General features: G+C 41.8%; 1 long non-coding RNA gene across 2 annotated transcripts in view; it reads right to left on the reverse strand.

The window, feature by feature from the left end:
- Positions 1–21,932, reverse strand: part of LOC112406210 (uncharacterized) — a 40,684-nt gene that overhangs the window by 4,710 nt on the left and 14,042 nt on the right. Inside the window, exon 2 of one of the 2 annotated variants that reach the window (XR_003004507.1) lies at positions 1,576–1,677. This is a non-coding gene — a long non-coding RNA (uncharacterized LOC112406210). Of the gene's footprint in view, positions 1–1,575; positions 1,678–19,859; positions 20,030–21,932 lie in introns of both variants that reach the window. The other variant, XR_003004506.1, reaches the window with a different exon arrangement.

Here is a 21,932-nt window from a genome sequence, read left to right on the forward strand (position 1 = left end):
ATATTTTTGTTTAAAAAATAAATGCTTTAGTAAAATCTTTGGAAGTACAATCTTTTAAAATATTTTTTAAGTTAGGTTTTTTATCTTAGACTGGGGCAGATGATGGAAGAATCTAGGCCTGCCTGGTTTTTAAAGGAACATAGGTGGTAAGAAGTAAGTTACTGGCAGGGTACTAAGTGTTAGGGTCAAAGTGGCTGAGAAAAGGATCAGACTACAGAGGTAGAGGGTATGGATTTATAGTTGGCAAGACCAACTGTATCCCGGGAGGGTGCATCTTAGGATATTAGGGAACAGTTTTTCCAAGTGACCTCAACTCTTTGGAGCCAGATTAAAAGCAAAGGTAAGCCCTGACCAAAAGTAGGGGCTGGGAAGTGAGCAGAAAAATGAGCAAAGGGGAATTAGGATATTGAAGGGCAGGAGAGCAGGTAAGGACAAGGAGGGATGCCTGAGGCTGGAGGAGGGCTGAGTCTGATGAGCTAGCTGCAGGACAGGTAGTTCCTGGACAGTAAGGAAAGCTGTGACCCCATCAGGGAAATGTGACAGACGAGGAGGTTCTTTGCAGGAGGACAGAGATGGGGGACTTTTCTGGGAGGCATAATTAGTAGCAGGTGATGAGAGTATCAGTCTAGGCGTGTTCTGGAAGGTAGGAAATCAAGACCCTGCTCTTTGCTATTTTAAAACGGACAGCCTGCTTCCAGAGCAGAATTTCATATCTACATCAGGGCAACCCGTTAGAAACGGATGGGAGGAGACAGGACAGATTATTAGCCTCTGCAACAGAAATGGTATGAGAAAACCTGAGCAGACCTGGGAGATGGTCCCTTAAAAAAAATTAAGGTCCATTTTTTCCTTAGGATATACTACTGTATTTAAATTGGTTGAGGAATAAATGTTTTTAACCAAAGAGCACCACCTAAAGGTTCTTGCTGATGTTCAGTACCAGAAACTGTTCAGTAAAGGCATCTTGATGGGGATAAAATGGTTCTTAAGAGACTCCAATGTGATAGCAAAATGTACCCTAATGGAATCTAAATATGTTTTAACAGTTGCTGCCTTCATGTGATGTGAATGAAGCTTAGGAAAATTTTAAGACGGCTTCTAAAAGTCTTGTCAGAATCTGCTTCTAAGTTATAGCTGTAATAAAACTTCTGGTGCATGGGACTTCCCTGGTGGCACAGTGGCTAAGAATCTGCCTGCCAATGCAGGGGACACGGGTTTGAGCCCTGCCTGGTCCGGGAAGATCCCACATGCCGCAGAGCAACTAAGCCCGTGTGCCACAACTACTGAGCCTGCGAGCCACAACTACTGCAGCCCTCGCGCCTAGAGCCTGTGCTCCACACAAAGAGAAGCCACCGCAATGAGAAGCCTGCACACCGCAACAAAGAGTAGCCTCCGCTCGCCACAACTAGACAGAGCCCGCACATGGCAACAATGACCCAACTCAGCCAAAAAATAAATAAATTTATTTAAAAAAAAAAAAGGCTCATACTCTCAGACCCACCTGCACCAGGGCCCAGCACAGAAGGAGCCAACTGAAATGCACCCAGACTTTATGTAAGAGGCTTTATTGCTTACCTTAGAGTGTTGGTCCGAGGGGCAGGGGTCAGATTTAACACGCATGCCTGCTGGGGTACCCTCCAAGGACAAAGGCTGGTGGATGCCATCTTTGTCTCACTCCTGCCGGCAGGGCACCATCTTTTTAGTATTTTAATCTACATTCTTTTTTTCCCCCCTGTCAGCACCATCTTTATGCCCTCCCTATGCTGCAATGTAGAGCACCAGTATCTCCAGAGGGGGGCTTTTACATGCATCCAGTATCTTTTTATGTCTGGTACCCTGGTTTTTGTGACTACAACTCAGGGGACACCCCTGATTGCCTGGCTCTGGCAGCCAGTGGGGCTTATGCTCATGGGTCCAGCAGGACTGTAACCAACAGCAAAAGAGTTCTTAACCGGCTACCATCTCCAGGGAACGGCAATAGGCAACAGTCCGAGGAGTCTTACTATGAGAGGCCCACTAACTTATCTTCATAACTGTGGCCTAAGATTTCCAAGGAAGCACACATCTAAGTGTCTACTGTAATGCTCTCCAGCAGCCTCAGAGCGTGAGCACTCTCTTGGCGCTTTCACCCTACAGCCATCAGAGCACTACTGTCTCCCAGGGAGGAGCTCATACATGTGTCTGGTCCCAGGTTTTACATCTGGTGCCTCAGTTTTTGTGGCTGCCACCTAGGGGATGCCCCTTAATCACCTGCCTCTGGGAGCCAGCAGGGCTTGTGTTCCTGGATCCCATGGCGTTGTTATAAATGGGGAGACAGTTCTTGGCCTGCTACCACCCCCAGGGCACAGTGAGACAGCAGACTGAAACAAACCCCAGTCTTTCTGTGATAAAGGAATATTTGCTTGTCCTGGAGCTTTGGCCTGAGGGGCAGGCTTCTGGTTGGATGTAGGGACCTACTGAGATGCTCTCCTTGGACAAAAGCCAGAGGACACCATTTTTGTGCTCTCCATCTGCCCACCAGTATCTCTCAGAAAGGTACAGTTGTCTGGAGCCCCAATTTTTGTGACTGATACCGAGGGGGACACGTTTAGGGTATCCAGCTTTTGCAGCCAGCAGGGCTTATGCTTGCAGTCCTTCAGTACTGTATATATTTGTATATGCTGCTACCTGAGAGTCTAGCTTCCAATAAGCCTGCTAACTGAGACCCTCCTCTATGGGATACTGACAGGTCTTGCACACGCTCAACAACTGAGAGCCTCTAAAATTAAAATGGGCAGCCTGGACAATCACAAAGGTATGAGAGACAAGCAAGAGCTAGGGTAGGGCTGGATGACAAGGTTCTCCTACATGAGGCCACCCCCTCAAGATTAAGAGGTGGCTGTTTCACCTCCGCATAGACACCAACACAGAGTCAAGGAAAATGAAGAAATAGAGGAATATGTTCCAAATGAAATAAGATAAAGTCTCGGAAAAAGAATTAATGTAATGCAGGTAAGTAATTTACCTCATAAAGGGCTCAAAACAAAGATCATAAAGATGCTTACCAAGCTCAGGAAGGGAATGGATGAACACAGTGAAATCTTTGACAAAGAGATAGAAGGTATAAGAAAGTATCAAACAGAAGTCACAGAGCTGGTGGTTGGGGGGTGGGATGAACTGGGAGACTGGGATTGACATACAGACGCTACTATACAGAAAACAGATAACTAATGAGAACCTACTGTATAGCACAGAGAACTTTACTCAATGCTCTGTGGTGACCTAAATGGGAAGGAAATCTAAAAAAGAGTGGATATGTGTATGTGTATAACTGATTCACTTTGCTGTACAGAAGGAACTAACACAACATAGTAAATCAACTATACTCCAATTAAAAAAAAAGTCACAGAGCTGAAGAAACAATGACCAAACTGAAAAGTACACTACTGGGGTTCAACAGTAAACTAGACGAAGCAGAAGAAAGGACAAGTGGGCAGTGGACTTCACGAAACAAAAAGAAAAATGAAAAAAAGTGAAGATAGCTTAAAGGACTTACGGGACAACATCAAATGGACCAACATTTGCATTAAAGGGGTCACAGAAATAGGAGAGAGAAGACTCATTTGAAGAAACAACAGCGGAAAACTTCCCTAACCTGGGGAAGGAAACAGACACCTAGGTGCAAGAGGAACAGATAGTTTCAAATAAGAACTCAGAGACCCACACCAAGACATATTATAATTAAAATGTCAAAAGTTAAAGACAAGGAGAGAATCTTAAAAGCATGAAGAGGAAAACAACTTTTTATGTACAAAGAATCCCCCCTAAGACTATCATCAGATTTTTGAGCAGAAGTTCTGCAGGCAGTATAGGGAGTGGCATGATATATTCAAAGTGATTAAAGAAAAAAAACTTCGAACAAAGAATACTGTATCTGGCAAAGTTGTCATTCAGAACTGAAGAGATAAAGAGTTTTCCAGACAAGCTAAAACTAAAGGAGTTCATCAACATTAGACCAGCCTTACAAGAAATGTTAAAAGGACTTCTATAAGCTGAAAGGAAACTGTGCTAATCAGTAACAGGAAAACATGGAAGTCTCACTGGTAAAGGTAAATATATAGTAAAATTCAGAATAATCTAATGTTATAAAGGTGGTACATTAATCACTTATAAAGCTAGTATGAAAGTTATGTAAAGGCCAACTAGCCCGAGGCAGGGGAACGCAACCAGACTCACAGGCTGCATCAGACCGAAACTTTCCGGACCACCCAGTTCCAGAAACTGACCCGGGGACTTTCCACCTGGCCCAGCCTTCCCACCTTTTGAGGGGTGGGACTAACGGTCCCAAGACTGATGCAACCAGCACCGGATATTGCCACGATACCTGAAGAGACCACCAAATAAGGAATAACCTGCACCCTCCCGGATTCACCACACCCCTTTCCCTTCTTCCCCTATAAATTCTGCCCAAACCCTCACCCGGGTGTGACTTCTCTGGCCCCTTTCTCTCGGACCAGTGAACCTCGCCCGGGAGCGTTCCCAAATAAAGCTTGTTTAAGCTCTCCTCCGTTTCTTGGTACTGTTCCTTACAAGTTAAAGGACAAAAGTAGTAAAAAATGTAACTATAATAATTTGCTAAGGCATACACAAAATAAAAAGATGTAAATTGTGACGTCAAAAACATAAAACAAGAGGAAGCAGAAAATAAAAATATAGAGCTGTAGGATGCATTCAAACTTTTAAGTTGTTAGCACCTTAAAATAAACTGCTATAAGTTGTTATATGTAAGTCACAGAAAAAAACCCATAGTAGACACACAAAAAACAGAGATAAAGGAATCTAAGCATACCACTACAGGAAAGCATCAAATCAGAAAGGAAGCAAGAGAAGAAAGGAACAGAAGAACAATAAAACAGCCAGGAAACAAGTAACAAGATGGCAATAAGTACATACCTATCAATAATTACTTTAAATGAAAAAGAACTAAATTCTCCAATCAAAAGACAGAGTGGCTGAATGGATTAAAAAAAAAAAGATCCATCTATGCTGCCTACAAGAGACTCACTTCAGATGTAAAGGCACACAGACTGAAAGTGAAAGGATAGGAAAAATATATTCCATGCAAATGAAAACCAAAACAAGCTGGGGTGGCTATACTTATATCAGATAATATAGAGTTTAAAACGGTCTGTAGTAAGAGATAAAGAAGATCATTACATAGGTACAATGGGGTCAATCTAACAAGAGGATATAACATTTGTAAATATTTATGAACACAACATAAGAGCACCTAAGTGTATACAGCAAATATCAACAGACCTGATGAGAGAAATAAAAAGCAATACAATAACATTAGGTGACTTTAATTACCACAGTTTCATGAATGGATAGATCATCCAGACAGGAAATCAATAAGGAAACACTGGTTTTAAACATGTTAAAGCAAATGAACATAACAGATATATACAGAACAGTCCATCCAAAAGTAACAGAATACACATTCTTCTCAAGTGCACATGAAACATTCTCCAGGGTTGATCATTTGTTAGGCCACAAAACAAGTCTTAATAAATTTAAGACTGAAGTCATACCAAGCATCTTTTCTGACCACAATGGTATAAAACTAGAAATCAATCAGAAGAATAAAACTGGAAAAATCACAAATATATGAATATTAAATAACATAGTACCGAACAACCAATGAATCAAAGAAGTAATCAAAAGAGAAAATTTTAAATACCTTGAAACAAACGAAAATGGAATACAACACACCAAAACCCATAAGATGTGCCAAAAGCAGTTTGAAGAGGGAAGTTCATAGCAATAAATGCCTACTTCAAGAAACAAGAAAAATCCCAAGGATTTTACACCACCTCAAGGAACTAGAAAAAGAAGAATAAAGCCCAAAGTTAGTAGAAGGAAGAAAATAACAATGAGCAGAATGGAAATAACTGCTCTAAAGACCAAAAAAAAGATTTTAGAAAAGATCAATGAAACTAAGAACTGGTTTTTCAAAAAGATAACAAAATTGACAAACTGTTAGTGAAACTCACCAGAGAGAGAGAGAGAGAGCGAGAGAGAGCACTCAAATAAAATCTGAAATGAAAGAGGAGAAATTACAACTGATACCATAGAAATACAAAGGATCCTAAGAGATTACTATGAACAATTATATATGAACAAATTGGACAACCCAGAAGAAATGGAAAGTGTCCTAGAAACATATAACCTAACAGGATGAATCATGAAGAAACAGAAAATCTGAACAGGCCAAATACTAGTAAGGAGATTGAATTAGTAATTAAAAACCTCCCAAGAAAAAGTCTAGGGCCAGATGGCTTCATGGGTGAATTCTACAAAACATTAAAAGAATTAATACCAATCCTTCTCAAACTCTTCCAAAAACCAGAAGAGGAAGGAACACTTCCAAACTGATTTTATGAGGTCTGTATTACCCTGATACCAAACCAGAAAAGGATGCCACAAGAAAAGGAAATTACAGGCCAATATCCCTGATGAACATATATGAAAAAAACCTCAATAAAATATAGGCAAACAGAATTCAACAATACATTAAAAGGATCATGCACCATGATCAAGTGGGATTTATTCTAGGGATGCAAGGATGGTTCAACATCCACAAATCAATCACTGTGATACACTACAGTAACAAAATGAAGGATGAAAATCACATGATCATCTCAATAGATGCAGAAAAAGCACCTGACAAAATTCAACATCCATTTATGATAAAAACTGGGTATAGTGGGTATAAAGGTATTATGTTGAGGTATACATACCTCAACATAATAAGGGCCATATACGATAAGCCCACAGCTAACATACTCAATGGTGAAAAGCTGAAAGCTTTCTTCTTCTAATATCAGGAACAAGCTAAGGATGCTACTCTTACCACTTTTATTAAACATGGATTTAGAAGTCCTATCCAGAGTAATCAGGTAAGAAAAAGAGAAGGCATCCAAATCAGAAAGAAAGAAGTGAAACTCAATATTTGCCAATGACATGATATTATAGAAAACTCTAGACTCCACCAAAAAACTGTTAAAACTAATAAACAAAACAGTACAGTTGCAGCATACAATATCAATACAGTTGACACTTGAACAACAGAGGTTTGAACTGCATGGATCCACTTACACATTACTTTTTCTCAATAAATACATACTACAGTACCACACAATCTTGGTGGTTGAATCTGTGGATGCAGAGTGCCAGCTATAAAGTTATATGCAGATTTTTGACTGTGTGTGTGTGTGTGTGGGGGGAAGTCAGTGCCCCAAACCCCATGATGTTCAAGGGTCAATTATATATAAAAACCTACTGGGTTTCTATACACTAATAACACAACAGCAAAAAAAAAAAAAAAAGGAGGTGAAAGGCCTGTACAATGAAAACTGTAGGACACTGATGAAAGAAACTGAAGATGACACAAATAAATGCATAGATATTCCATGCTCATGTACTGCAAAAATTAATGTTTTAAAAATGTCAATACTACCAAAAGCAATCTACAGATTCAATGCAATCCCTATCAAAATTCCAATAGCATTTTTCACAGAAACACAATAAATAATCCTAAAATTTGTAAAGACCCACAAAAGACTCTGAGTAGCCAAAGCCATCTTGAGAAGGAAGAACAAATCTGGACTCATCACACTCCCTATTTCAAACAATATTACAAGTTATAGTAATCAAAACAGCACAGTATTGGCATTAAAGAGACACATCAATCAATGGAACAGAATAGAGAGCCCAGAAATAAACCCATGCATATATAGTCAATTAATTTACAACAAATGAGCCAAGAATATACAATGCAGAAAGGACAGTCTCTTCAATAAATGGTGCTGCATGCAAAAGAATGAAACTGGACCATTCTCTTACACCATACACAAAAATTAACTCAAAATGGACCAAATGTTTGAACATAAGACCTGAAATAAGTGGTAAGTTCCTTGATATCAGTCTTGGTGATAATTTTTTGCATTTGACATGAAAAGCAAAGGCAATAAAAGCAGAAATAAACAAGTGGGACTATGTCAAATTAAAAAGCTGCACAGCAAAGGACATCACTGAATGGGAGAAAATATTTTCAAATCATTTTTCTTATATGGGGTTAATATACAAAATATATAAAGAATGCATACAACTTAATAGCAAAAAAACAAACAGTACAACTAAAAAATAAACATTTTTCCAAAGAAGACATATAGATGGCCAACAGACACATGAAAAGGTACTCACGTCACTAATCATCAGGAAAATGTAAGTCAAAGCCACAATGAGATATCACCTCACACCTGTTAGAATGGCTATTATCAAAAAGACAACAGGGCTTCCCTGGTGGCGCAGTGGTTGAGAGTCCGCCTGCTGATGCAGGGGACACGGGTTCGTGCCCCGGTCCGGGAAGATCCCACATGCCGCAAAGATGCTGGGCCCGTGAGCCACGGCCGCAGAGGCTGTGCGTCCAGAGCCTGTGCTCCGCAGCGGGAGAGGCCACAGCAGTGAGAGGCCTGCGTACCACAAAAACGAAAAAAAAAACAAACCAAAAAAGACAACAAATAACAAGTGTTGGTGAGGATGTGGAGAAAATGATCACCTGTGCACTGATGGTGGGAATATAAATTGGTGCAGCCACGATGGAAAACTATGGAGGTTCCTCAAAAATAAAAATAGAACTACCACACAATCCAGCAATTCTACTTCTGTGTATTCATCCAAAGTAAATGAAAATACTGTGTCAAAATGATATCTGCACCCACATGTTCATAGCAGCATTATTTACAATAGCCAAGATATAGAAACAAACTAAGCATCCATCAATGGATGAAAGGATGAAAAAAATGTGGAATATATATACAACTGTTGTATATTATTCAGCCATGAAAAAAATAAATAAAATTTCATCATTTGCAACAACATGGATGGACCTTGAGGGCATACTAAGTGAAATAAGCCAAAGAAAGACAAATACTATATGGTCTCACTTTATATGTGGAATCTAAAAAACAAAACAATAAAAAACAAACAAAAACAAAACCAAAAAACTCCTTTGATCATGGATACAAAAAAACTGGTGGCAGATTGGGAGGTCAAGGGGGTAAAAAAACACAAACTTCCAGTTATAAAATAAATAAGTCATGAGAATGTAATGTACAGCATGGTGACTCTAGCTAATAACACTGTATTGTACATTTGAAAGTTGCTAAGAGAGTCTTTTTTTTTAAATTTAATTTTCTTTTCTCTCTCTCTCTCTCTCTCTCAGTCTTGCCCGTGAGGCATGCAGGATCTTAGTTCCCTGACCAGGGATCGAACCCATGCCCCCTGCATTGGGATAATGGACTCTTAACCACTGGACCACCAGGGAAGTCCTGAGACTAAGTTTTAAAAGTTCTCATCCCAAGAAAATAAAATTGTAACTATGTATGCTGAAGGATGTTAACTAGACTTACTGTGGTGATCATTTCACAATATATACAAATATCAACTCATTATGTTTGAATATTACATGTCAATTATATCAATTAAATTTTTAAAAAATTTAGAAAGGGATGAAATGATAATACATGCTACATAGTGGGTGAACCCTGAAAACATGCTAAGTAAAAGAAGCCAGATTCACAAGGTTACATATTTATGATTCCTTTTATGTGAAACACCCAGAATAGGTAAATCCATAGAGACAGCTGATTGGTGACTGCCAGGGGCTGGGAGCAGGAGGGTATAGGGAACAAATGCTAAATGGGTGTATCAGTCAGGCTTCTCCAGAGAAATAGTACTAACTGGTGTTTAAGGAATTGGCTGACACCATTGTGAGGGTTGGCAAGTTTAAAATGTGCGAAGTAAGAGGTTGGCAGGCTGAAATTCCAATAAGGGTTGATGTTGTGGTTTTGAGTCCAAAGGCCGGAAACTGAGGCAGAGTTTTTATGCTGCAGACTGGAGGCCAAATTCCTTCTTCCTTGGGGAACCTCAGACTTTTATCTTAAGGCCCTCAACTAATTAGATGAGACCCACCCACATTACAAAGAGTATTCTGCTTTATTCACAGTCTACTTATTTAAATGTTAATAACACCTTCATAGCAACATCTAGATTTGTGTGTGACCAAACAGTTGGGCACCACAGCCTACCCAAGTTGACACATAAAATTAACCATCACAATGGGAATGGGCAGTGAATTAGCCCATCAGCAGCATCTATCAGAGGCATCATTATTTCTTCATATTTATATGGTGAGAAGACCTTTAAACTGATCCTAAATAAGCACTACAACCTTGAAGGCTAAGGTGGTTTTAGCTTTGTTATTGTTTTGTATAAAAAGAAAATCAGTTTTTCTAGTATTCTTTCAGTTGATGTGAAATTCATGTACATAAAATTAACCATTTTAAAGTGTACAATTCAGGGGCATTTAGTACACTCATAATATTGTGTAAGGGGATGTATGTATAGCTGATTCACTTTGCTGTACAGCAGAAACTAACACAACAATGTAAAGCAACTACACTCCAATAAAAATTAAAAAAAATTAAATTAAAAACAATGTTGGGCTTCCCTGGTGGCGCAGTGGTTGAGAGTCCGCCTGCCGATGCAGGGGACACGGGTTCGTGCCCTGGTCCGGGAAGATCCCACATGCCGTGGAGCGGCTGGGCCCGTTAAGCCATGGCCGCTAAGCCTGCGCGTCCGGAGCCTGTGCTCCGCAACGGGAGAGGCCACAACAGTGAGAGGCCCGCGTACAGCAAAAAATAAATAAATAAAAAACAATGTTGTGTAACCACCACATCTATCAAGTTCCAAAACATTTTCATTACCACAAAAGAAAAGCCCATACCCATTGTGATGGTTAATTTTAATGTGTCAACTTGGGTTGACAGATGGCAGAGAGAAAATTAGGTTACTGACATAGTTGAACTGCTAGTAGTACCTCCAGACTACTTCCATATGAGAAAAACAAATCCTTACTTGCTTAAGCTGTGTTAGGTTTTCTGCTACTTATGGCTGAAAGCAATTCTAAATGATACAACGGAAGAAATAACAGTAAATCCAAAAAAGGAAGAAGTTTAAAGGGGGAGAATAATTTGAATACAACTAGACAAAAAATAATAATAAATTAGATACATAAAAATTGTGAGAAAGGAAAAATCTATTACTTTTGAAGGTAATATGGTGGTATTCTTGGAAAACACAGTAGAGTCAACTAAAAAACTGTGATAGTAAGAATTCAACAAGATAGTGGGAACAAAACAAATATAAAGATAACTTTCATTTATACCAAAAACAAACAGAAGATATAATGGGGAAAAGATGGTACAGTTGACCCTCAAACAAGGTCGGGGTTAGGGGGGGCTGACTCCCTGCACAGTTGAAAATCTGCATATAACTTTACAGTTGGACATCCATATCTGCAGTTCTACATCCATGGATTCAACTAACCATGGATTGTGTAGTACTGTAGTATTTACTGGAAAACAAAATCCACATATAAAGTGGCCCTGTGTAGTTCAAATCTGTGTTGTTCAAGGGTCAACTATGTTTACAATTGCAACAAAAATGATAAAAGACTGAGGAATAAACTTTACAACTAAGACCTCTACGAACAAAGCTTTAAAACAGTAGTGAGGGCTTCCCTGGTGGCGCAGTGGTTGAGAATCTACCTGCCAATGCAGGGGACATAGGTTCGAGCCCTGGTCTGGGAAGATCCCACATGCCGCGGAGCAGCTAGGTCCGTGAGCCACAACTGCTGAGCCTGCGCGTCTGGAGCCTGTGCTCCGCAACGCGAGAGGCCGTGACAGTGAGAGGCCTGTGCACCGCGATGAAGAGTGGCCCCCACTCGCCGCAACTGGAGAAAGCCCTCGCACAGAAACGAAGACCCAACACAGCCAAAAATAAATAAATAAATTTATAAAAACAAAAAACAAACAAAAAAAACAGTAGTGAATTCAAAAGAATAGTTAAGCAAATAAAAGGCATGTCATGTTCCCAGATAAGACATAATACCATAAAGAGCTGAGTCTCACTAATATATAAATGGTATATGATCCCTATAAAAATGCCAACAGTTTTCTTTAATACACAGACTGATTCTAAAGTTCATATGTAAAGATTAATAAGAGCCAGAAAACTAACAGAGAAGGCAATGAGGGGAGACTACCGCTACCAGACATTAAATATAATTTTAAAACTGATTTAAACAGTGTGATTCTGATGCTTGATTACACATTCCATGGAACAGATCAGAAGATCCAGAAATAGCCCCAAACATATGTAGAAATTTACTACACATAAAGGTGGTATCAAAGATCAGTGGGGGGTGGTGCTTCCCTGGTAGCACAGTGTTTAAGAATCCACCTGCCAATGCAGAGGACACGGGTTCAAGCCCTGGTCCGGGAAGATCCCACATGCTGCAGAGCAACTAAGCCTGTGTGCCACAACTACTGAGCCTGTGTTCTACAGCCCGTGAGCCACAACTACTGAAGCCCATGCACCTAGAGCCCTCAGTGGGGAAAAGACAGGCTTACACCTGCCAATAGTCTGCACACTGCAATGAAGAGTTGCCCCTGCTCGCCACAATTAGAGAAAGTCTGTGCGCAGCTACGAAGACCCAATGCAGCCGAAAAAAAAAAATCAGTGGGGAAAAGACAGGCTTTTTAATTAATGGTGTTGGAACAACAGGAAAACAAACTGAATACCTTACACTGTAGTAGAATAAACTTCTAATAAATAAAAGATTTGAAAGTAAAAATACTCATAAAAGTACTAGAAGAAAAACATCAGAAAATTCAAATACAGACTTGGAGTAAAGAAAGCATTTCTAATTAAGACTAGGGAGTTACCTGGCGGTCCAATGGTTAGGACTCAGTGCTTTCACTGCCAAGGGCCCGGTTCAATCCCCGCTGAGGGAACTAAAATCCCACATGCCGCACAGCACAGCCAGGAAAAAAAAAAGGGCACTGGGGCTAAAAACACAAAGCTTCAAAGGAAAGGCTAATAAGTTCAAATACATAAATGTAAAAGCTTTCCTTATTACAAAAAAACAAAAAAACAAAGATAAATGGTAGGGACTTCTCTGGTGGCACAGTGGTTAAGAATCCACCTGCCAATGCAGGGGACACGCGTTCAAGCCCTGGTCCAGGATGATCTCACACGCCGCACAGCAACTAAGCCTGCATGTCGCAACTACTGAGCCTGCGCTCTAGAGCCTGAGAGCCACAACTACTGAGCCCGCATGCCTAGAGCCCATACTCTGCAACAAGAGCAGGCACTGCAACAAGAAGCCCGCACATCACAATGAAGAGTAGCCCTCGCTCACCACAACTAGAGAAAGCCCGCACGCAGCAACAAAGACCCAACACCGCCAAAAAACAAATAAATAACTTAAAAATAATAAATGGTAAAGTGGATAAAAATACATTTGCAACTTGTGAGACAAAGAGCTAATTTCCCTAATAAATAAAGACTTCCTTGGATCTGAAAGACTCCAACAATCCAGCAGAAAAAAAATGGGCAAAGCACACAAAGAAATCAACGAAAAAAAATACAAAAGACTCCTACACACAAAGATGTTTAACCTTATCTGTAATAAAGGCAAATCAAAATGAGTCAGTGGACCACGTTCACCTATCAACTTGGCAAAAAAGAAAAAGGTTGGCAATGCAACACTGAGACTATGGCACACAAACCCTCTATTTTATAATATTACTGGTAGGAATATAAATTGATGAAAACGCTTAGCAACTTAGCAACGTCTGTTAAAATTTTAAATGTGTATATCTTTTGACCTAGCAATCACATTTCTCAAATTTATCCTGCAGCTATATTTGCCCACAAGGGAAATGACATGTACTATTGTACTGCAGTACTGTTCATAATAGCAAAACACTGGCAATAAACTAGAAATCCATCACAAGGGACTGGTTAAATGAAGTAAAGTACATCCCCGCGACAGCACACAATGACACTGTAATGGAGACTATCAGAGAATAAGATCTCCACGATTCATTATGATGTGAGAAAAGCCAGGTACAGAACTGTGTTTGTGGTGGCTACCTTTTATGTATAAAACAAAAGAGGGGAAGGAGATTAAATTGATCTATAGATTCAACACAATCCCAATCAAAATTTCATAGGATTTTTTGGGTAAAAATTGACAAACTGATTCTAAAATTTAAATGGAAATGCATAGAACCTAAAAGAGCCAAAATGAGAAAGAAAAATAAAGTCGGAGAAGCTAACATTACTTGATCTGGAGAATTATTATAAAGCTATATAGTAATCAAAACAGCATGATATTGGCCTAAAGACAGAAAATAGGTCAGTGTACAGAGTAAAAAGTCCAGAAATGAATCCACGTATATATGAACAACCAATTTTTGACAAAGGTACAAAGGAAATGAAATAGAGAAAGGATAGCCTTGTCAAAAAATGGTGCTGGAACATTTGGATATTCACACGTAAAAAAACCAAAACAATGAGCTTGGATCCATACCTCAAGAGTAGCAAAAGATTTGAACAGATGCTTCAACAAAGAAGATATTCAGGAGTGATGTTACCAAGATGGCAACATCGGTTGTTCCTGACTTCACTCCCCCTCATAAGGAGATCAACTAACAACCATTCATTGACAAGACTCCACTGAGAGGATCCTAGAAGGCTGGAGAGAGGCTAAAGCACCCCCCTGCAACATAGACCAAGACAGACCTCCTTAGAAGGGTAAGAGGAGTGGTTACACGCTGATCACACTGCCCCTCCCCAAGGCAGCATGGCCCCACTCTGAGGGGTCTCCCTGAGCCTAAAGTTCCTGCCGTGGAAAAAGAGCCCAGGGTGCACACCCAGCTCCTCCAGCATTCTGGGTTGTTTCTCGGGAGCTTACACTCTGGTCTTGCCCCACAGGGACTGTGGGTAGATCTGCAGTGCTTGACCACTGGAAATCTGACTGTGATGGAGAGGGGAGAGGGGCTTGCAACAGCCAGTGCTCAGATCTTGGCAGAATGAGTTTCTACCTGTAGCACACGAGTGACAGCCCCAAGTGGCGGCCGTGCTCATCTGCAGAGCCAAGAAAGTAGCACACCTTGACCAGGGAATTCAGCGGGGTACAGACCTGTCTGACTTCAGTCTTCAAACAAAGAGCTTTGCAGCCCTGCAACCTGGCTTTCCCCACAGGGGCAGGGGAGCTGTGTCACAGCCAGCATGCTGATTGTAGCTCCCAGTCCCTCTAGACCAGAAAGTCTGACCTGGTTCCACTGTGAGGCTGCTTGGAACTAGCCTGGGCAGGGGAACTAAGTTATAGCCCCACCCACTGCTGAATAGAGCCTTCGGTCCACTCGACCAGGGAATCTAACCACAGCACTAGGAACCTGTGTAACCCGCCCAATAGCCCTGCTTACAGTGGTACCTGAACAAAGAGCACAGCCTCTGGCTTCATCTACAGAGCAAAAGCAGTAGCCCCATCTTGCCAGGAATTCAGTGCACAGTCTTGCCTGATTCAGGTTCCCAAACAAAAGGCTGTGCACCCCCTGGAGCCTGTCCTGCTACCCCATCAGGGAAAGAAAGCTACTTCACAGTGCCATCTACTGCTGAGTACAGTACCTAGTTCCAATCATCTAGTAAGCCTGGCCAGAGCACCCATCTCACAGCCTTGCTTGGGCCAGGAACCAAGCCAGCAGTCCTATCTAACTGTTCTCAGCCAGGGGCATTCCCCCATTTCCCAACCCCAAAGCTCAGGCAGTGTCCTCACAGAAAAATAAACCCTGATGGTAAACCCCACCTGTTTATTACCAGCAGACACATCCAGAAGCCCAAACTGAGCTGACTGGTGAAGAAATGTCTCAACGAAAGTGAATAAAGTCTGGAAGAGGAACCTGCTAACTCAAGTGAGGAGATAACAACATAAGGAATCATGGGCCATGAAAAATCAGGTAAACATGACATCAACACAGGAAACTAATAAAGCTCTGATAACTGATCCTGAAGAAATGGAGATTTACCAGCTGTAAGATAAAGAATTCAGAATAGTCCTCTTAAAGTAGCTTAGTAAACTACAAGAACACACAGGCAACTAAATGAAATTAGGAAAACATTGCATGAGCAAAACAAGAAGTTCAACAAAGTAACAGAAGCCCTCAACAAACAGATACCAAGAAATCCTAGAGCTGAAAAATACAATGACTGAACTGAAGAATTCAATAAAGAGCTTCAAAAGTAGACTTAACCATGCAGAAGAAAGAATCAATGTTCTAGAAAACAGGACATTTGAAATCCCGTCACAGGACCAAAAGAAAAAAGAATTTTAAAAAGTGAAGAAGGTATGTGGGACTTAAGGGACACAATCAAAACAATAACTGCATTGTGGGAATTCCAGAAGGAAAAGAGAAATAGAAAGGGTAAGAAAGTATATTTAACACAATAATGGCTGAAAACTTCCCAACCCTGGGGAAAGAAATGGATATCCAGATCCATGAGGCCCAAAGGAACCAAATATGTTGAACGCAAATAGGGCTACACCAAGGCACACTATAATTAAACCATCAAAAGTCAAAGACGGGGCTTCCCTGCTGGCGCAGTGGTTGAGGGTCCACCTGCCGATGCAGGGGACATGGGTTTGTGCCCCAGTCCGGGAAGATCCCACATGCCGCGAAGCGGCTGGGCCTGTGAGCCATGGCTGCTGGGCCTGCGCGTCTGGAGCCTGTGTTCTGCAAAGGGAGAGGCCACAACAGTGAGAGGCCTGTGTATCGCAAAAAAAAGTCAAAGATGAAGAAAGAATTCTAAAAGCAGCAAGAGAAAAAAGAGAAGTTATATAAAAGGGAAGCTCCGTAAGACTATATAGGTGGATCTCTCAACAGAAATTTTTCAGGCCAGGAGAGAATGGAATGATATATTCAAAATATTGAAAGAAAAAAACCTGTTAACCAAAAATTCTATATACCTGGCAAAGCTGTCCTTCAGAAATGAAGGAGAATAATTCAATAACAAAACAAACAAATAAAAAAACAACCCAATCAAAAAATGGGCAGAAGACCTAAACAGACATTTCTCCAAAGAAGATTTACAGATGGCAAATAAGCACATGAAAAGATGCTCAACACTGGTAATTATTAGAGAAATACAAATCAAAACTACAATGAGGTATCACCTCACACCAGTGTGAATGGCCATCATTAAAAAGTCTACAAATAGGGCTTCTCTGGTGGCACAGTCGTTGAGAATCTGCCTGGCAATGCAGGGGACACAGGTTCGAGCCCTGGTATGGGAGGATCCCACGTGCCGTGGAGCAACTAGGCCCGTGAGCCACAACTACTGAGCCTGCGCGTCTGGAGCTTGTGCTCTGCAACAAGAGAGGCCGCGATAGTGAGAGGCCCACGCACCGCAATGAAGTGTGGCTCCCACTTGCCGCAACTAGAGAAAGCCCTCACACAGAAACGAAGACCCAACACAGCTGTAAATAAATTAATTAATTAAAATTTTAAAAAAGTCTACATATAATAAATGCTGGAGAGAGTGTGGAAAATAGGGAACCCTCCTACATTGTTGGTGGGAATGTAAATTGGTGCTGTCACTATGGAAAACTGTATGAGGTTCCTTAAAAACTAAAAATTGAGTTACCATATGATTTGGCGATCCCACTCCTGGATATATACCTGGAGAACACTCATTTGAAAAGACACATGCACCCCAATGTTCATGGCAGCACTATTTACAATAACCAAGACATGGAAGCAACCTAAACAACCATCAACAGATGAATGGATAAAGAAGACATGGTATGTATGTATATATGTGTATAACATATGCACATTTACACATGTACACACACACACACACACACACACACACACACACACACTGGAATACTACTCAGCCATAAAAAAGAATGAAATAATGCCATTTGCAGCAACATGGTTGGACCTAGAGATTATTATACTATGTGAAGTAAGTCAAAGAAAGACAAATATCGTATGGTATCACTTATGTGTGGAATCTAAAATAGATACAAATGAACTTATTTACAAAACAGAAACAGAAGCACAGACATAGAAAACAAACTTTTGGTTACCAAAGGGGAGGGAGGGAGGAGAGGGATAAATTAGGAGGTTGAGATTAACAGATACACAATACTACATATAAAGTAGATAAAGCAAGGTCCTACTGTATAGCACAGGGAACTATATTCAATATCTTGGAATAAACTATAAAGGAAAAGTACATAAAAAAGACTATATAGTTTTACATACATAAAAATATATATTCATATATATATACAAAAAACTGAATCACTTTTCTGTACACCAGAAACTAACACAACATTGTAAATTAACTATCCTTCCATTTAAAACAAAGATTTAAAAAAAAGAAATAAAGGAGAGATGAAAGACTTTTCCAAACAAAAGGTGAAGGCATTCACCACTAGACCTGTCTTACAAGAAATGCTAAAGTAAAAGGACACAAATTAACATCACAAAAACATAATAAGGCAGCATAAAACTCACCGGTAACGGTATATATATATATATAAACACATACATGCAAAAAGTTAGAGTCTGCAATATGGTAATGGTGGTGCAAAATTCACTTACAACTCTAGTTTAAAAGTTAAAAAACAAATATAGTGGGCTTCCCTGGTGGCGCAGTGGTTGAGAATCTGCCTGCCAAGGCAGGGGACATGGGTTCGAGCCCTAGTCTGGGAATATCCTACATGCTGCAGAGCAACTGGGCCTGTGAGCTACAATTACTGAGCCTGCGCGTCTGGAGCCTGTGCTCCGCAACAACAGAGGCCGCGATAGTGAGAGGCCTGCGCACCGTGATGAAGAATGGCCCCCGCTTGCCTCAACTAGAGAAAGCCCATGCACAGAAATGAAGACCCAACACAGCCATAAATAAATAAATACGTTAAAAAAAAAAAACATAGTAAAAATAACCATAGCTACAATAATATGCTGTTGGTCACACAATATAAAAAAATATGTAAAATGTAACATCAATAACCTAAATTGTGAGGGGGTGAGAAGTAAAAATTGTAAAGTTTAGGAATGCTATTGAAGCTAAGTTGTTATCAACTTTAAAATGGGTGTTATAACTTTAAGATATTTTATGGGACTTTGCTGGTGGCACAGTGATTAAGAATCTGCCTACCAACGCAGGGGACATGGGTTTGAGGCCTGGTGTGGGAAGATCCCACATGCTGTGGAGCAACTAGGCCCATGTGCCACAACTACTGAGCCTGTGCTCTAAAGCCCAAGAGCCACAGCTATCAAGTCTGCGTGACCAGAGCCCATGCTCCGCAACAAGATAAGTCACCAATGATAAACCTACACACTGCAACTAGACAAAGCCCATGCGCAGCAATGAAGACCCAATGCAACAAGAAAGAAAAAAAAACCGATATTTTATGTAAGCTTCATAGTAACCACAAGCAAAAATCCTGTAGTATTAAACAAAAGAACATGATAAAGAAGTCAAAGCAGGTGATGAGCAGAAGATGGAGGAAGAGTAAGACGCGGAGATCACCTTCCGACCCACAGATACACCAGAAATACATCTACACGAGGAACAACTCCTACAGAACACCTACTGAACGCTGGCAGAAGACCTCAGACCTCCCAAAAGGCAAGAAAGTCCCCATGTACCTGGGTAGGGCAAAAGAAAAACGAATAAACAGAGACAACAGGATAGGGACAGGACCTGCACCAGTGGGAGGGAGCCGTGAAGGAGGAAAGGTTTCCACACACTAGGAAGCACCTTCGCAGGCGGAGACTGCGGGTGGCGGAAGGGGGAAGCTTCAGAGCCGCGGAGGAGAGCACAGCCACAGGGGTGCAGCGGGCAAAGTGGAGAGATTCCCGCACAGAGGTTCGGTGCCGACCAGCACTCACCAGCCCGAGATGCTTGTCGGCTCACCCACCGGGGCTTGCAGGGCTGGGAGCTGAGGCTCGGGCTTCCGTCGGATGGCAGGGAGAGGACTGGGGTTGGCGGCGTGAACACAGCCTGCAGGGGGTTAGTGCACCACGGCTAACGGGAAGGGAGTCCGGAAAAAAGCCTGGACCTGCCGAAGAGACAAGAGACTTTTTCTTCCCTCTTTGTTTCCTGGTGCGCGAGGAGAGGGGATTAAGAGCGCTGCTTAAAGGAACTCCAGAGACGGGCGCGAGCCGCGGCTAATAGCGCACACCCCAGAGACGGGCATGAGACGCTAAGGCTGCTGCTGCCACCACCAAGAAGCCTGTGTGCGAGCACAGGTCACTGTCCACACTGCCCCATCCCGGGAGCCTGTGCAGCCCGCCACTGCCAGGGTCCCGGGACCCAGGGACAACTTCCCGGGAGAACGCACGGCCCGCCTCAGGCTGCTGCAATGTCACTCTGGCCTCGGCCGCCAAAGGCTCGCCCCACACTCCGTGCCCCTCCCTCCCCCGCAGCCTGAGTGAGCCAGAGCCCCCGAAGCAGCAGCTCCTAAATTTAACCCCATCCTGTCTGAGCGAAGAACAGACGCCTTGCGGCGACCACGCACAGGCAGGGCCAAATCCAAAGCTGAGCCCCGGGAGCTGCAAGAACAAAGAAGAGAAAGGGAAATCTCTCCCAGCAGCCTCAGGAGCAGTGGATTAAATCTCCACAATCAACTTGATGTACCTGCATCTGTGGAATACCTGAAGAGACAACAAATCATCCCAAATTGAGGAGGTGAAAAAAGTTTTTTTCTTAATAATTATTTTTTATTTTAATAACTTTATTTTATCTTACTTTATTTTATCTTATGTTCTTTCTTTCTCCCTCCCCCTCCCCCTCCCTCTCCTCCCTTTTATTCTGAGCCATGTGGATGAAAGGCTCTTGGTGCTGCAGCCAGGAGTCAGTGCTGTGCCTCTGAGGTGGGAGAGCCAACTTCAGGAAACTGGTCCACAAGAGACCTCCCAGCTCCACATAATATCAAACGGCAAAAATCTCCCAGAGATCTCCACCTCAACGCCAGCACCCAACCTCACTCAACGACCAGTGAGCTACAGTGCTGGACACCCTATGCCAAACAACTAGCAAAACAGGAACACAACCCCACCCATTAGCAGAGAGGCTGCCTAAAATCATAATAAGTCTACAGACATCCCAAAACATACAACCAGACGTGGACCTGCCCACCAGAGAGACAAGATCCAGCCTAGCTTCCCTGGTGGCGCAGTCGTTGGGAGTCCACCTGCTGATGCAGGGAACACGGGCTCGTGCCCCAGTCCGGGAAGATCCCACATGCCGCGGAGCAGCTGGGCCCGTGAGCCATGGCTGCTGAGCCTGTGTGTCAAGAGCCTGTGCTCCACAACGGGAGAGGCCACAACAGTGAGAGGCCCGCATACCACACACACACAAAAAAACCTAAAAAAAAAAAAAATTATATACAAAGAAAGCATATTAAAAGCAGCAAGGGAAAAACAACAAATAACATACAAGGGAATTCCTATAAGGTTAACAGCTGATCTTTCAGCAGAAACTCTGCAAGCCAGAAGGGAGTGGCAGGACATACTGAAAGTGATGAAGGAGAAAAGCCTGCAACCAAGACTACTCTACCCAGCAAGGATCTCATTCACATTTGATGGAGAAATTAAAACCTTTACAGACAAGCAAGAGCTGAGAGAGTTCAGCACCACCAAATCAGCTTTACAACAAATGCTAAAGCAACTTCTCTAGGCAAGAAACACAAGAGAAGGAAAAGACCTACAATAACGAACCCAAAACAATTTAGAAAATGGAACAGGAACATACATATCGATAATTACCTTAAATGTAAATGGACCAAATTCTCCCACGAAAAGACACAGATTGGCTGAATGGATACAACAACAAGACCCATATATGTGCTGTCTACAGAGACCCACTTCAGACCTAGAGACACATACAGACTGACAGTAAGGGGATGGAAAAAGATATTCCATGCAAATGGAAACCAAAAGAAAGCTAGAGTAGCAATTCTC

Source organism: Neophocaena asiaeorientalis, unplaced genomic scaffold (assembly GCF_003031525.2).
Source record: "Neophocaena asiaeorientalis asiaeorientalis breed wild unplaced genomic scaffold, Neophocaena_asiaeorientalis_V1.1 scaffold124, whole genome shotgun sequence".
NCBI classification, from domain to species: Eukaryota; Metazoa; Chordata; class Mammalia; order Artiodactyla; family Phocoenidae; genus Neophocaena; species Neophocaena asiaeorientalis.